Source organism: Aotus nancymaae, unplaced genomic scaffold, assembly GCF_030222135.1.
Source record: "Aotus nancymaae isolate 86718 unplaced genomic scaffold, 86718_ANA_hifiasm-v0.15.2.pri h1tg000022l_1, whole genome shotgun sequence".
In the NCBI taxonomy this organism is placed as follows: domain Eukaryota; kingdom Metazoa; phylum Chordata; class Mammalia; order Primates; family Aotidae; genus Aotus; species Aotus nancymaae.
The window spans coordinates 47562856-47580325 of NW_026988435.1; the positions used below are offsets into that span (position 1 = coordinate 47562856).

Consider the following 17470-nt stretch of genomic DNA (forward strand, 5'->3'; position numbering starts at 1 on the left):
CTCACTGTGGGTGTGATTAAATGGCGTCATGTTACATGAGTGAGCTCACTGTGAGTGTGATTAAATGGTGTCATGTTATATGCTCTTGCTGTTGATATTTTATAATATGCATCATCTTTGAAACTAATAAAAATGCCTTTGAAAATTATGGATATTATTAAGATTGGCTATCACATTTACACATTTGTAAGATGTAAAATATAGTCTGTTATACTGTATATTTTTAAGGTACTGTAAATCATGTCTATTGCATTGTAGTTTTTTTCCTAAGATGGGTATAATACACCTTTTAAAATGTAATTCTTTAATGAAAACAATGTAGTAGCAAGTTACTGGTTTTAGTTGGCTTCAGTGGCAATATAATTTCAGTGATTTTTTTCATCACTCCCGAATTATCCATGCAGTTACTCCCTTCCACAGGGCAAATAATTGACTGTTGACTGTGTGTGAGCCTCAGATGGATTAGCTTAATCATCAGGAAAATAGGACTAAAGAATAATGTGCCATTTACATAGCGACCTGAGCCCTCATCAAGCAGGCACTGCCACCCTGGCAGATGCTGCCAGCACGAGACCTGGGAGAGGCCTGGGAACCACAGGGCAGGATGCTGGGGAGCAGGTAGTGCCCACACAGGGAGCGTTTCCTGCACCCCAGCCATTGCCCAGTGGCTGCTGCTATAGCCTCATTCACTCACAGCACTGCTGCTAAGTTGATGACCAGTGGGAGGGTGCTGAGGTGGGAACACAGGCAGTCCTTCACTCTCCACCCCCTATGTTGTCTGAATAGCATCCTATATTTCCATATATTTTTCTTACTGAGCGTTTTGTTTATCCCACATGTGATAACATCCTTATCTGTGCTCAGTCACGTATACACATGTGAAGACCATTGTCCTATGGCAACAGTTCTGAACTGTGTTTCAGTCTGAGGCTAGGCTCCCCCATGTTTCCAGGATAGGAGTGAACAGGGTGTGGGGGACCTTTGTGGAGATAGAGGTCCAGGTCTGGAGAGGCCTCCTCCCCGAGTACTGCTGGAGGAAAAGCCCTGGGACTCCTGATCTTCACCCTTCACAGAGTGAGCAGAGCCTGCTGGCCGTCGGGAGAAAGCAGGCAGCTGTCGTGCCAGCCTCCTTCCCTGGTCCTAGCCACGACTCTTACCTTGCAAAGAGAGCAACCCTTTGTGAGATGCAGAGCATGGTAGCACCTGGAGGTGTAGGATGGGATGGTATTTATCCATCCACCCACCTGCATACCAGTCCATCTATCATCCATCTACTCACTTCAGTCCATCCATCTATCCATCAACCTATCCTCCATCTATTCACACATTCACCCATCTACCCACCTATATATTGTCCACCCATCCATCCTCCACCCATCTACCCACCCATCCATCATCCACCTGTCCATCTATTCATCCATCTATCTGCACATCTACCCATCACCCATCTATTCATTCATCCACCCATCCATCATCCATTCATCCATCCATCTATTCATTCACCCACCCACCCACCCACCCACTCTTCCATCAATCCATTGTTTCATTCATCCAACAAGTACCCATTACAACCTTCTGCATGCTGGCACCAGGGGTCTGGACATGCTTAGGGAAGGTGGGGGTAATGGGATGGCAGTGGCAGAGGGCAGCCACAGCTTTCAGGCTTGAGGTTTGTTCTGGAATGGGCCACCTGAAATCCCACTAGGTCCATGAAGAGGGGGTGGATTTATATGATTTGTTACTGTGCACTATATGTGTAGTAGTGGGGAGGGATATTCCCCAGTATCTGGTAAGAATGGAAGGCACCATTCTCTAGCGATGTCTGCCAGGAACAGTGGACAGCAGCAGTTACGGATGGAAGGCCCAGATCTCCTGGAACCTTTCGTAATGGCTATGTGTGTACCTTTCACTGCATTTGTGCTGCTGGGCCTCACAGCTCAAGAAAGACCTGCTGCCTGGGCAGGAGCTTCTGTCAGCTACAGGGTGCATTTCAAGGATAGCAAATGCACTCTAGGTTAACAGTTGAAATTCTAAAGCAAGTGTATAAAAGTAGATTTGTGAAATTGCACTTGAAATACTATAGAAATTGGATCCAAAGCAAATCGTAACAGTGCCAGTTCTTATTGTAATTATAAGTGTTAATATTGAAAATAAAGTTTACATGGTTGTCTTTTTTTCCCTTTGATTCTAGAAAATTAACTACAATTTTCAAATAAGCAGGAACTTAATTAGGTTGTGTCAAGCAGAGCAAGTGGACCGTCTTTCAAATGCATTGCTGCTGCGTGTGCACTGTGAAGGGCAGAGCACCTTCACGAGGCAGGGTCCTGTGAGAGCTTGTGCTCTCGCACACTGGCTCTAGCCGTGATTTTGTTGCTGGGTGTCTGCTTCAGCAGTTCATGCAGCTTTCTAAAGCTTGCCGTTGCTTAGGCGTGCTGGGCTGAGGCAGGAAACAAGCGCGTGGATCAGTGTGGGTCTGTGTTTGTGAACGTGTATGTACATATTTGCATAGGGTGGGGAGCATGGAGGACAGGGACAAGAATGGCCAGGGGCTGTGACCACGTCAGAAGCAAGGGTGATGCTCTGTGGCACAGCTGGCCCTCAAAGTCACTCAGGGACCCAGGCTTCTTCCATCCTTAAGCTCTGTTCTTTAATAGAAGGTTCTGGAGTCACCTTGGCAGTTGCCTCTAGTCCAACAGTAGAAAGCCAAGAAAGAATACAGAGGAGCACGCAGGAAACTGTGTAGGTTGTACCAGATACGGTGGCACACGCCACAAATTGCCCAGCACCCCCACGGGAGGCGAGCCTGTGTCCTTGCCCATCACCCAGCTGGTGTCCAGACCTCTGAGTGATCCCTGATCATTGCTTTGTTGGTCTGGCTGTGGCTCTTTGTGGGCCAGCAGCCTGGGAGTCACATAGGGGCAGGGTAACTGCAGTAAAATACACTCAGTCAGGAGAGGAGGCGGAGGGCCCAGCCTGGCCCCGTCTGGCCAGCTTCCTGCACCCTGCACAGCAGGGAGCGTCCTTGTTCTCCAGACTCTGATTCTTCCCTAGGGGGGACTTCCTTGTCCATTGTTCTCTCAGCCACTGGCTTCATCCTTTGGGGGTTCTTTCTGATCATTGCCTCCAGATCCCCATCTGAGGAGGGTGTCGCTGTAGAACACAGTGAGGCAGAATGTGAAAGCAAATGGGAACATCTGGAAGTTTTGCTGTAGGCCTTATAAAACACATAATTTGTTAGGTTTAAAATATATATAGTATACATAGTAGTGATAATAGGATGGAATAAATGCCTCAAATTTGCAAAATTATGTCAGGGCTTTGGTCCTGTACCAGTAACATCATTTTGTGGCTCTGGAGATTTGGGGAGGGACCTCCCTGAGGTCACTGTGCTGCAGCCTCATGGTCAGGGCTCACAGGTCTCATACCTGTGTTTCTCCCTGCTTCCCCCACCAAAGCACCCTGAGCTGTCATACCTTCCTCATATCCCCACACCCCATGGGTGTCCCTCTGCTTAGCAGTTATTTATTCTGCCTTTATTTGGGCCAATTGCACAGTCTGCCTGAGACCTGACGGTATGCTAGAATCTACAGGGCATACAGTATTTGGTGTAATATCATGGAAAAGTAATATCAAGTGCTTATGCTTGATGGTGGTTGCAGATGAGACTGCAGAGACAGCTTGTGGTGGATTAGAGTGTGGCTCAGTCTCCCGTGAGTCTGCTCCCTTTCCAGACTGCATGTAGAGTAAGGCGTGTTCGTGTATGTAGGAGGACGGCTTAGAACAAAATTTATTTTTTTCTCTTATGGAAGCAGTACATGTTTATTGTAAGAATTAGGAAACATAGATACAAAATAAACTTTATGAAAAAGCAAAGGGGATCATCTGCATTAGTCTGTTCTCACACTGCTAATAAAGACTGAGTGATTTATAAAGGAAAGAGGTTTAATTGACTCACAGTTCCACATGGTTGGGAGGCCTCACAATCATGGTGGAAGACTACGGAGGAACAAAGGGACGTCTTACATGGCAGGCAGCATTGAGAGAAAAGAGAACCAAGCAAAAGGGTAAACTCCTTATAAAAACGTCAGATATCGTGAGACTTATTCACTGCCATGAGAACAGTATGGGGGAAACTGCACCATTTTTCAGTTGTCTCCCAGTGGGTCCCTCCCATAACACATGGGGAATTATGGGAGGTACAATTCAAGATGAGATTTGGGTGGGGACACAGCCACACCATATCATCATCCTTGAAGCCAAATATTTGAACAGGAACAAAGCCATGATTTTCTTCCAATTCCTAGTACTGGAATTAGATTCAGAAGTGTTTAAGGCTTTGTATTTTGGTGGTGTTATGACCAGGGGCTCAGTAATGCCTGACTTTGCCTTGGAGGGTGTTGTAAGCATACAAGAGGGATGGCTGTGTCCCTCCACCTTCATTCCTGGTGCCCAATAGGAGGCGAATAGGCCCATTTGCACCTCTTACCACCATAGTCCTCTCCCATGCCAGCCCCTTCTGACTTTTGGGATTGTTTTACCCTCTGGACAGCAATGTGAACAAGGTATGTCAGGCCAACAGGGCTGCTCCCTATGGGAGGCCTGGCTGTGTTCACTTCCAGGAGGCCAGATGGGTGCTGCTCACCATAGAAAGTGACCCTTTTCCCTGGTCCTGAACCAACCTGTCACTTCCATGCTCTGTCACTTTGACAACTATCTCTCTTTGCTTTCTATAGGATGAAAGGAAACTTTTAAAAGTAAACTTATTAAAGCCTGTTTGCATTTATTCTTTTATGAATTTGGCTCACACTTTGTCTACTGCTTTTTAAATTGGGTGTTTGTCTTTACATTATCAATCATAGTAGGCTGCTGGAAGGTTGACCACAGAAACATGGTTCTCACGTTCGGGGAGGTCACATTTGCGTCCATTCAGGCCCATCTGGAAGGGGCTGCCTTCTGTCCAAGGCACATGCTCAGTGTCCCTTAGATGGAAGGAAAACACGTGGTCTTTACCCAGTGAACTCAGGGCACAGGTAACTGAAGAACTAACCTCCCTTGTTTTTACAGATCCGCTGAGCTGGACCGAAGGAGGTGGGAGGTCCCCGCCAGGAGCCGCTGCAGTGGGAGGGCTTACAGATGTTCGCACGGCCTCTTCCTATTTGGTTGTTTTAACTCCCATTAGAAGGAGTGGCTTTCAGCCTTCTCCTTGCTTACTGTCTTGCTTCATATGTGTGTTCGCCTGTTCCATGCACATTGGTAACACTCACCATGCTCTCTGATGCAGCTTTGTTCCCTTAGAGTCGCCCCAGCACTGCTTCGGCATGATGACTATGTTTTTAAAATACTTCCAGTTGCTTACTTCTGTTTAGTTATCTCAGTGTTAAGTATTGTTAATTAACTACAAGCAGCATGTTCTAGATTTTATGTGTTTGGAATTCTTACTAAAAATCTTTCTGGATATGACTTTAACTCATAACATTATGGATTTTTCTTATAAACAAGGTAGAATTTTATTTACCACCTAATATTTCATTATGGTGAGTGTTCTCCTTACAGAGAGTATAAGGAATTTGGTTTCTACTCCTTTTTTGTTTTTTCCACAAGTTGAACTCTGTGTTACTATCCCGTTTTCTGTTAGGGTCATTGTGTTGTTAAGTAATCAACTTACACGAAAGGTGTACACCCAGAAGGTTAATGGAAAACAAGTCGAAACATGACTTTGAAAATATATTTCTGTAAGAATTACTGTAATTCTCCTGAGAGTATAACAGCCAGGGTTTTAAAGATCTGCTTTGTAGGATTGATACTGCGAATAACTTGGCAGGATTAATTGGCCTGCATTTTCTTGCTATAATCAGTACCGTCTAGTGTTTTCGTCAGTGTAAGTTTTTGTAGTGTGAATGAGGCTGGTGATGGCAGCTGCAGCCTGTCTGGAGTTGCTACTGCCACGGCTCCAGCTCCAGCGGCTGGAGCTCTGTGCTACACGGAGCTGGCAGAAGCTAGGAACAGGTGGAAGCCCCACCCCCTTCCAAGTTGGAGGGGCAGGAGCCCCGCCATCCTGGGTGCAGCTGCAGCTGCCCAGTAGCAGCTGCAGACCCAGGCATCTCTACACTCACTGGGGCCCAGGAAGCGCCCCCCCGTCCCCTCAGGCTCAGAAGTGCCTGCTCCCACTGCCTGGCCTCTCCCCACTCCCAGCACCTGCTTCAATTTCAGAGCAAAATTGTGGCCGAGCTCAGGCACCGTCACAACCTGGCTGGGTGTGTGTGGGCTCAGGGCAGCGCTGACATGCCAGCACCCTGCTGCCTTGGCCCCCTCCAGACTTTGGGTGCTGATGAGCATGACAGGGAGGCCAATGTGGGGCTGAGCACAGCTCAGCACAGGCCTTGCAGGCACCCCTCAGCAGGAACAGTCTGGGTGTCATGGGCACTGTGGATGGCAGGATAATGGCGGCAGGAGGCGGACAGGCTCCTGGGCAGAAAGGGGAGTGTCCTTGGTGAAACTCCACCTTCAGCCCACAGAGGGCCTAAGGCTGGACACCAGGTTGCCAGTTCTGCAGACTGGAATGAGAACATATGGTGCTTTTTCCAGGCCGACCCATGGCTGCCCGTAGAACAATCACCACACACTTTCTCTCCTCTGAAGCCCATAAAAACCCCCCAGACTTAACCAGACTTGGGCAGAAGATGGGACAACCTGCCTGCGGAGAGGCGCTACCCACTGCGGGTCTCACTGAGCTGTTCTGTTGCTCAATGAAGCACCTCTTTGCGTTGCTCACCCTTCAGTTGTCTGTGCACCACATTCTTCCTGGACACGGGACAAGAACTTGGGACCTGCTGAATGGCAGGGCTGAAACACATCCTTTGCTTGCCACGTTGCAGGCAACGAGGAGAGGAGAGAAGAGCTACAGCCCTTCGGGGAGCCCAGACCTAGGAGCTCCCTGAGCCAGGGTTGTGACACCCTCTTTGGGGCTCTGCAGTTCCTACGTTTCCAAGCTTCTGCACCACTGCACTCCCCAGTGCCAGACATGGAAGCTGCTTGTAGTATGCCTGGTCCAGCTGCAGCCAGTGCCCATGCCAGTGCCTGGAGCTGCCCGCCCTGCCACAGCCAGCATGCCTGGCTGTGCACAGTGGCTGGACCCCTCGCTCACTTGCTTACACATTCACATACCCCTTGCCGCTCTGCACCTGGCTCCTCTTGGCAGGCATGGGACCCAGGCCAGAAGCATGAGCCAAGCGCAGCCTGCCAGGCTGTGTGGGCAGAATGAGCCCACCAGGCCCAAGCAAAACTCAGGCAAAGGTGCCACTGATGACAGAGGTTTCTGTCCAGAAAAATGATACTCCAAGGATCCTGTGACACTGGGCTTTGATTTATCAAAAAGAGCCACACCTGACTAGGGACATGGGGAAGCAGGAGCGTGCAGGTCTGTCCACGAAAGCCCCACTCCTTGCTTTAGGGACAGTAGCTGATGCTCATGAGCGCTCCTTTACGCAGGTGCTGTGCTAGTGCTGAATCACCAGGACTTGCCCCACCGCATAGCCACCACCAAGAAGATGTCTTAACTCACAGCACCAGATACTTCAGACCCAGGCTTGGAGAGCTTGAGGGCAGGAACAGGCTCAGCCACGGACTCTCACCCGGTGCCCCCTCGCCTGCTCTGCTGACTGTCCTTCCGCAGACCGCAGGCTGGTCAGAGGCTTCCCGCCCAGAGTGACCCAGCAAGGTGCTTCTGTTCCTTAGAAGAGGACAATAATAGCTGCCTGGGAAAACAGTTGTTAATGGAGATTATACTAAGCAGATCCCTTTCACATCAACAGTAACCAATTTAAAGCCCTTTCATTTACAAATGCTTCTGATTTAAGGACTTAGAGGTCAGTTCATATGCAATCAAGTTTAGATGTGTTTTGGAGAAAGTGGATACAGCCCACGTGGTCCCAAAAGGCAACAGGGCACAGATAACAATCCCTGGATGTGATTAGTTAGTTGAGGACACCACAATTGGGAGCATCTACCATCTTCCACACAGGAAGCACCCAGCTGACAGCTGTGGACACCGAGAATGAGGCTTGAGTCTGCCCTAGCAGAGCTCAGGGCCCGGTGGGAAAGGCAGGGTGGTCAGGCCAGCAGGGAGTGAGCGGGGAGGGGTGACCAGGTCTGCACAAGGAGCTGGGAATCGCCCCTACTAGAGGTGCTGGCCCTGGGCCCTCAAGGCCAGCAGTGCCTATAGCTCCATCCACAGCCAGAGCCTTGTGCAGTTTCAGCACTATGGCAGCACACACACACGCGACATCCTGGGGACTGCTGGGGCCTATGGGAGTCACACATGTGGACATGTGTTCCCTGGGCCTGCTCAGGGTGATGCTGAGTACCAGAAAGCGGTGAGTAGGGTGACAGAAGGGAAACTTGGGGCACATCTGGCCCTCTGTGCTCTGCCACACTTGTCCCCATGCTTGCTGTGTTTGGTTTGGGGCCGTTGGCCCTGCTGCTATAGACTCAGAGTTAGTCTGTCCCATGCTGCCTTAGCCAAGTTCGCTCGGCAGTCAACTTGGGCTGTGTGCTTTTTTTGCTGATCCCTTAACTAGTGACAACTAGTGTACATTTGAACAGTTGCCATCCAGTTGGTGCCTTTCAGTAAAAATTACAGATTAATAAAAAATGAAAAAAGTTCATGCTTTTTCTCTCTTATGAAGACCAACATATGGCCCTATTGTGAGGTGCAGCCAAAAGGAAGGAAAACCAAAGCTGCAGAGCTGCTGCTGCATCGCCGTTGCCATCTAGTGTGTGTAGGTGTCTCACCAAAGCTGCAGAGCCGCTGATGCATCACAGTTGCCATCTAGGGTGTGTAGGTGTCTCACCAAAGCTGCAGAGCCGCTGCTGCATCGCAGTTGCCATCTAGGGTGTGTAGGTGTCTCACCAAAGCTGCAGAGCCGGTGCTGCGTTGCAGTTGCCATCTAGGGTGTGTAGGTGTCTCACCAAAGCTGCAGAGCCGGTGCTGCATCGCAGGTGCCATCTAGGGTGTGTAGGTGTCTCACCAAAGCTGCAGAGCCGCTGCTGCATCGCAGTTGCCATCTAGGGTGTGTAGGTGTCTCACCAAAGCTGCAGAGCTGCTGCTGCATCGCAGTTGCCATCTAGGGTGTGTAGGTGTCTCACCAAAGCTGCAGAGCCGCTGTTGCGTTGCAGTTGCCATCTAGGGTGTGTAGGTGTCTCACCAAAGCTGCAGAGCTGCTGCTGCATCGCAGGTGCCATCTAGGGTGTGTAGGTGTCTCACCAAAGCTGCAGAGCCGCTGCTGCGTTGCAGTTGCCATCTAGGGTGTGTAGGTGTCTCACCAAAGCTGCAGAGCTGCTGCTGCATCGCAGTTGCCATCTAGGGTGTGTAGGTGTCTCACCAAAGCTGCAGAGCCGGTGCTGCATCGCAGTTGCCATCTAGGGTGTGTAGGTGTCTCACCAAAGCTGCAGAGTCGCTGCTGCGTTGCAGTTGCCATCTAGGGTGTGTAGGTGTCTCACCAAAGCTGCAGAGCTGCTGCTGCATCGCAGTTGCCATCTAGGGTGTGTAGGTGTCTCACCAAAGCTGCAGAGCCGGTGCTGCATCGCAGTTGCCATCTAGGGTGTGTAGGTGTCTCACCAAAGCTGCAGAGCCGGTGCTGCATCGCCGTTGCCATCTAGGGTGTGTAGGTGTCTCACCAAAGCTGCAGAGCTGGTGCTGCATCGCAGGTGCCATCTAGGGTGTGTAGGTGTCTCACCAAAGCTGCAGAGCTGGTGCTGCATCGCAGGTGCCATCTAGGGTGTGTAGGTGTCTCACCAAAGCTGCAGAGCCGCTGTTGCGTTGCAGTTGCCATCTAGGGTGTGTAGGTGTCTCACCAAAGCTGCAGAGCCGGTGCTGCATCGCAGTTGCCATCTAGGGTGTGTAGGTGTCTCACCAAAGCTGCAGAGCCGCTGCTGCATTGCAGTTGCCATCTAGGGTGTGTAGGTGTCTCACCAAAGCTGCAGAGCTGCTGCTGCATCGCAGTTGCCATCTAGGGTGTGTAGGTGTCTCACCAAAGCTGCAGAGCCGGTGCTGCATCGCAGTTGCCATCTAGGGTGTGTAGGTGTCTCACCAAAGCTGCAGAGCCGGTGCTGCATCGCCGTTGCCATCTAGGGTGTGTAGGTGTCTCACCAAAGCTGCAGAGCTGGTGCTGCATCGCAGGTGCCATCTAGGGTGTGTAGGTGTCTCACCAAAGCTGCAGAGCTGGTGCTGCATCGCAGGTGCCATCTAGGGTGTGTAGGTGTCTCACCAAAGCTGCAGAGCTGCTGCTGCATCGCAGGTGCCATCTAGGGTGTGTAGGTGTCTCACCAAAGCTGCAGAGCCGGTGCTGCATCGCCGTTGCCATCTAGGGTGTGTAGGTGTCTCACCAAAGCTGCAGAGCTGGTGCTGCATCGCAGGTGCCATCTAGGGTGTGTAGGTGTCTCACCAAAGCTGCAGAGCTGCTGCTGCATCGCAGGTGCCATCTAGGGTGTGTAGGTGTCTCACCAAAGCTGCAGAGCCGGTGCTGCATCGCAGTTGCCATCTAGGGTGTGTAGGTGTCTCACCAAAGCTGCAGAGCCGGTGCTGCATCGCCGTTGCCATCTAGGGTGTGTAGGTGTCTCACCAAAGCTGCAGAGCTGGTGCTGCATTGCAGGTGCCATCTAGGGTGTGTAGGTGTCTCACCAAAGCTGCAGAGCTGGTGCTGCATCGCAGGTGCCATCTAGGGTGTGTAGGTGTCTCACCAAAGCTGCAGAGCCGGTGCTGCATTGCCGTTGCCATCTAGGGTGTGTAGGTGTCTCACCAAAGCTGCAGAGCCGGTGCTGCATCGCCGTTGCCATCTAGGGTGTGTAGGTGTCTCACCAAAGCTGCAGAGCTGGTGCTGCATCGCAGGTGCCATCTAGGGTGTGTAGGTGTCTCACCAAAGCTGCAGAGCCGGTGCTGCATCGCAGTTGCCATCTAGGGTGTGTAGGTGTCTCACCAAAGCTGCAGAGCCGGTGCTGCATCGCAGGTGCCATCTAGGGTGTGTAGGTGTCTCACCAAAGCTGCAGAGCCGCTGCTGCATCGCAGTTGCCATCTAGGGTGTGTAGATGTCTCACCAAAGCTGCAGAGCCGCTGCTGCATTGCCATTGCCATCTAGGGTGTGTATGTGTCTCCCCAAAGCTGCAGAGCCGCTGCTGCGTTGCAGTTGCCATCTAGGGTGTGTAGATGTCTCACCAAAGCTCCAGAGCCGCTGTTGCATTGCAGTTGCCATCTAGGGTGTGTAGATGTCTCACCAAAGCTGCAGAGCCGGTGCTGCATCGCAGGTGCCATCTAGGGTGTGTAGGTGTCTCACCAAAGCTGCAGAGCCGCTGCTGCATCGCAGTTGCCATCTAGGGTGTGTAGATGTCTCACCAAAGCTGCAGAGCCGCTGTTGCGTTGCAGTTGCCATCTAGGGTGTGTAGGTGTCTCACCAAAGCTGCAGAGCCGCTGTTGCATTGCAGTTGCCATCTAGGGTGTGTAGGTGTCTCACCAAAGCTGCAGAGCCGCTGCTGCATTACTGTTGCCATCTAGGGTGTGTAGGTGTCTCCCCAAAGCTGCAGAGCCGCTGCTGCATTGCAGTTGCCATCTAGGGTGTGTAGGTGTCTCACCAAAGCTGCAGAGCCGCTGCTGCATTGCAGTTGCCATCTAGGGTGTGTAGGTGTCTCACCAAAGCTGCAGAGCCGCTGCTGCGTTGCAGTTGCCATCTAGGGTGTGTAGGTGTCTCACCAAAGCTCCAGAGCCGCTGTTGCATTGCAGTTGCCATCTAGGGTGTGTAGGTGTCTCACCAAAGCTGCAGAGCCGCTGTTGCGTTGCAGTTGCCATCTAGGGTGTGTAGGTGTCTCACCAAAGCTGCAGAGCCGGTGCTGCATTGCTGTTGCCATCTAGGGTGTGTAGGTGTCTCCCCAAAGCTGCAGAGCCGCTGCTGCGTTGCAGTTGCCATCTAGGGTGTGTAGATGTCTCACCAAAGCTCCAGAGCCGCTGTTGCATCGCAGTTGCCATCTAGGGTGTGTAGGTGTCTCACCAAAGCTGCAGAGCCGCTGCTGCGTTGCCGTTGCCATCTAGGGTGTGTAGGTGTCTCACCAAAGCTGCAGAGCCGCTGCTGCATTGCAGGTGCCATCTAGGGTGTGTAGGTGTCTCAGGATGTTATGGCACTCAGGAAACAGCTGTAGCAGCCAAGTGAAGATTCTCGATGCAGGGAGAACAGCTGTTGCATGTGTCCATGAGGCCTGAAGTAGGCCATAAAAGCCCCAAGTGTGCCCCGGTGTTGGCAGAAGTACCGGGGAATGCCAGGGAAAAGCTGGGGTTGGAGGAGCTCAGTGTACAGCATGCCTGTGGGGTCAAGCATGGGTCCCTGGGTGGAGGAGTGAAGGTGACCGAGCCTTCCCACCCATGTAGGCCTCACAGCCCACTGGGAGAGGCAGGTCACAAACAGGGAGACCAATTGTGGATTGCACTGTGTGTGGAGGGAGAGAGAAGGGAGCACTGGAGTGGGTAGGGGCTGTGTGAGCTGGACTTGAGCAGTAGGAGATGGGGTCTGATGAAGCCTGTGCAAAGACATGGCAAGGAGGTAGCAGGGAAGCACCCCGGGAAGTTGGAGAGGCTCTAGGGGCCATGGTGAAGGGCTGACGATGAATGGCAGTGGCCTTGAGCACGTGGGCATGTGTTAGAGGACATTTTTTATTTATAAAGACAGCCCTGGCTGCTGCAAGGAGCGGGGCTGTCAGGGTCAAGAGAAGGCAGAGAGGCTCCTGCACGAGCTGAGTGGTAACAGCAGGGCAGAGGCAGACAGGCTGATGTGTTTCGCCCAACTGTAGAAGACGAGTTGGTGACATGGGAGGTAAGAGGATAGAGAACCAGGTGGACTCCAGGTGTCTGGCCTGAGCGCCTGCTGCATGCAGTGCAGGGACAGATGGGTGCAGTGAGGTGACGAGACTTACATACATGTGCATTGGTACACCTGCTGCCCGGGGTGGCCAGGTGAATAAAGAGTTGGCATTTGTTGAAACTGAAAATGCCTCACTTGAGGCCCCCTGGAGCGCTCAGTCCTCACCAGGCCCACCCCTGCTTAGTCACCCTAGAGCCGCTCCTTCTGGGCCAGCCTACTGCTGTCTGTGCTGTTGGCATGTGGTTCTCCCATGAGGCATTCCCTTTAATGAGGGAAGGACTAGACCCGCAGTTGGGTGAAGTTGCTGACTAAACAACTGAGGTGTTAGCAGCCTGTGCCAGGTGCCCTGACTGACACCTCTGCGTGTTTCTTTCTGTCGTGCGTCCTCGATACAGTTCCCTCTTCTGTTTCAGTAGCTTCCTATTCTCATCAGTATTTCCCACTTAATATGATGACTGTTGTACATTGTTATGCCTATTGTAGTTATCTCCTTTTGCATTGCACTAGAAAAAATGCATTTGCTGAAAGTTAAGCACGAATCTTACTTGCTCTGTGTACGAGATCTGTGTCTTGTTCCGTGTGTACAAAATCTCTATAAAGATTCACTTAGCATTGACGTACTAGTGACATTAAGGAAAAATAAATAAATAAAAAATAAAAGATTCACTTAGCAGCAGATTGAAGGGAGGATTTCCTAGAAGGTAAAACATTTCACTGAAAATATTATCAATTGAATATTTTGGAACACTTTAGTGATATTTTTGACTTAGATAATACTGAAAGCAAAATATAAATTGAGATGAAGTGTGTCTCTAAATATGCATGATTAGCTTGTTGGATTTCAGATTGCTTTCCTTCAAATGATGTAAGAGGGTTATACGTCAGTTGCTTTTGTTAAATAAGCAAATCATGATTAATTTATTTGCTACAAAGTTAATCAGCCTCGGGAAAGCCACTGATTTAGAGTAAAGAATCAACATGAGTAATCTCCACTTTAATAACGTTTCTTTTTTTTTTAGTTTGAGTTCAAAGCTATTAAATATGGAACCCATAGCAATCATAAAGAATATGTAAAAGTTTTTTCAAAGCCATCCATTTTTGAGGAGAAAATGGATTTAATTCGGTAATATTTGTTAGTAATTTTAATGAAGTTCACCAGTTGTCTTAAACAGTTTTTAATCTATAAACTTTTAGTGGACTCCTAAAGATGACATTTTTTTACCAGCACAATTGAGACTATTCAAGTTCTGATGTAAATAAGTCATGTTTTTTATATTTTATTCTGAGATATATTTTTCATTAAGGGAAGGGGAGAAAAAGGGTAGATATGCTCATTGTCCAAAGTTGATAAGAAAATTGTATGTATATATGTTGTTTATACTTCTGGCTGCAATGTAAGTATCTATAAAAAGATATGAAGAATAATATAACAGCCATTTACCTACCCCCAGTATAAAACATATAACATTGCCAGTTTGATCATGTTAGCTGAAATCAAAAGCAAACTCATGGAGAAATGATAAGGGCACTGTGAAGGAACAGCCTTGTTTGTTCCAGCTTGATCTTCTATGTGGTAACCCAGCGTCTGGTCCTGCTTATTAAAAAGCTCGCTCGTATGTCCCTGATTTAAGATGCCACCTTTACCAAATATTCTATGTCTGGATGTGTTGTGTCTGACTCTGGGTTTTTCTTCCATTGCATTGATCCTCTTCGCCCGTGAGCTACGCTGTGCTGCTTTGGGCACTGAGGCTCTTCATTTCTAGTAGGAGGACTAAGCCACCGACCGTTCCTTTGGTTCAGAGTTTTCCTGAGTATTTGAGCCTGTTTATTCTTTTCATGTAAACATTAGAATTAGAAACATTGTCTCGTTCCACTTAAAAAAAAAAAAAAGTTAGGGCCCAGCACGGTGGCTCACACTTGTAATCCCAACACTGGGAGGCCAAGGAGGCCGGATCACCTGAGGTCGAGAGTTTGAGACCAGCCTGATCAACATGAGAAAATCTCATCTCTACTAAAAATACAAAATTAGCCAGGCATGGTGGCACATGCCTGTAATCCCAGCTACTCAGGATGCTGAGGCAGGAGACTCGCTTGAACCAGGAGGTAGAAGTTGCGGTGAGCTGAGGTCACGCCATTGCACTCCAGCCTAGACAATAAGAGGGGAACTCCGTCTCAAAAAAAAAAAAAAAAAGTTGAATTTATACCTGGAACCAAGTGAAACTGAAGTCTCAGGTCTTCTGCGGCCAAGTTGAATGTCCTTCCACACTTACCACCTCCCAGTTCTGTTTTACTTCTTACTGCATTAGGAGGCATCCTGAGAAATGAAGAGGTTGTTTTGAATATTGCTGTCAAATAAAGCTTTTTTTTAAATTGGCCATTCTTGGAATTTTGTTCCATAGGGGATGTTTGATAGGGTTTTAATTCTTATTTGTTTGTAGTTCAGGTCATAGAGGTTCTTTTAAAAAGGGAAGAAAAAAATAGCTGTGTGAAATGTGCTAAAGTGCTTGCATGCGCTATTTTGCTTTGTTTGATAACCTTTGGTAGAAGAGCTGGCATTTGTCAAAGCTGAAAACATTGGCTTCTGCTCTGCAAGAGATTTCCAGCTCCCGTTCTTAATGTGAAGGTACCTGCAGGTACTCACCTGCCACCACACTCGGCATGACGATTTTCTACTGTGAGACATTTTCCATGTCCTTTTAAAAGAATTTTAATATGTAAGGGCAGGAAAACAAAGTGAACTGTATGAATTAGGTGAACTACATGAGCTGGGCTCACTCCTGTGCCTCAGCACTTTTATTGTTATTGTAAAGTTTGTTTTTCCTGCTCCTAGATATCTGAAAGAAGCAGCCTTTCCAAGCAAACCAATTATTGATTCATTATATATAAGAATTTAGCCTTTTGTGTGTCTTCTGCCTATTATTAATAAGCTTTTTATTTTGAAGGCTGGTTGTGGTGACTCACACCTGTAATCCCAACACTTTGGGAGGCCAAGGCAGGTGGATCACCTGAGGTCAGGAGTTCGAGACCAGCCTGATCAATATGGTGAAACCCCATCTCTACTAAAAATAAAAAAATCAGCCGGGCATGGTGGCGTGTGCCTGTAATCCCAGCTACTTGGGAGGCTAAGGCAGGCAGCTTGAACCTGGGAGGTGGCAGTTGCACCCGAGATAGCATGACTGTACTCCAGCCTGGGTGACAGAGTGAGACTCTCAAATAAATAAATAAATAAATAAATTTTTTATTTTGAGATAATATAGATTCACATGTAGTTGTAAGAAATAATGCTTCTATGAATGTAAGCCTTCATTTCTCTGGGATGAATGCCCAGGATTACGATTGCTGAGTCATGTGGTAGTTGCATGTTTTATTTTTAAGAACCTGCCAAACTACTTTCCAGAGTAGCTATCCCATTTTACATTTCTGCCAGCAGTCTATAAGAGATCCCCTTTCTCCACAGCTTCATCTTCACTTGGGGCTGACATTATTTTTAAAGCAACACAGTGTTTTATAGCCCTTCTCGGAGGCGTGCAGCAGAGTTACCTCCCTGTAGTTCCCAGCTGCATTTCCCTAGTGACTTCTGATCCTGAGCATCTTTTTATGTTTTATTTTCCATTCATAGATCCTCTTCATGACTTTTTCCCGTTTTCTAATTGGATTGTTTGTTTTACTGTTGAGCTTTGAGAATTTCTTATATATTCTATTTGTTGGATATATATTTTTCAAATATTTTTTCCCAGTCTGTAGCTTGTTTTTCATCTTTTTAACAGGGACATTTGCAGAGCAAAAGTTTTAAATTTCCAGTTTATCAGTTGTTTATTTTGTGGATTGTGCTTTTGATATTAAGTCAAAGAACTCTTTGCCTAGCCCTAGATCCTGAGGATTTTCTCCTATGACTTTCTAAAAGTTTCATAGTTTTATGTTTTGCATTTAGGCCCATAGTCTATTTTGAGTTAAATTTTGAATAAGGTAGGAGATCTGGACTGACGTTCACTGTTTTTGATCTCTAATTGCTCCAATAAGGCTGTTCCTCCTTCACTAAATTGCTTTTACACCTTTGCCAAAGACCAGTTGGCCGTATTTGTACTGGTCTATGACGGGCTCTCTGTTTTGTCCTCTTGTGATCTGCTTGTCTGCCTCTTGCGAACACTGTCCTGTCTTGATGACTGGAGCTTTATAGTGAATGCTGAGATCAGCTAGACTGATAACTCCCATTTTGTTCTTTTTCTGTGGTGGTGACCTTAAAGTCTTTCTATGACAATTCTACTATCTGTGTCATCTCCGAGTTGGTATCTGTTGATTTTTTTTTTCATATAGTTTGTTATCTTCTGTTTCTCTGTGTGACAAGTGATTTTTTATTGGAACCTGTTCATATGATATTCTGAGACTCTAAGTCTTACTCAAACCTTCCATTTTAGCTGACTTTCTCATACACCACTGTGTCAGAGGAAGCGGGATGCCGTCTCATTACTGCCGGATGGGGGCTAAGTTCAAGGTCCCCGCTGGGGCCCCCAGATACCTCTCTGTTGTGAGAGGGCCTCATTACTGCTCCATTTGGAGCCTGCACTGGCAGC

General features: G+C 48.5%; 1 protein-coding gene across 3 annotated transcripts in view; it reads left to right on the top strand.

Moving 5' to 3' along the window:
• The window catches only part of ADARB1 (adenosine deaminase RNA specific B1), a 109373-nt gene that overhangs the window by 38975 nt on the left and 52928 nt on the right, over nt 1-17470 (top strand). The gene's annotated exons all lie outside the window — the stretch shown is intronic.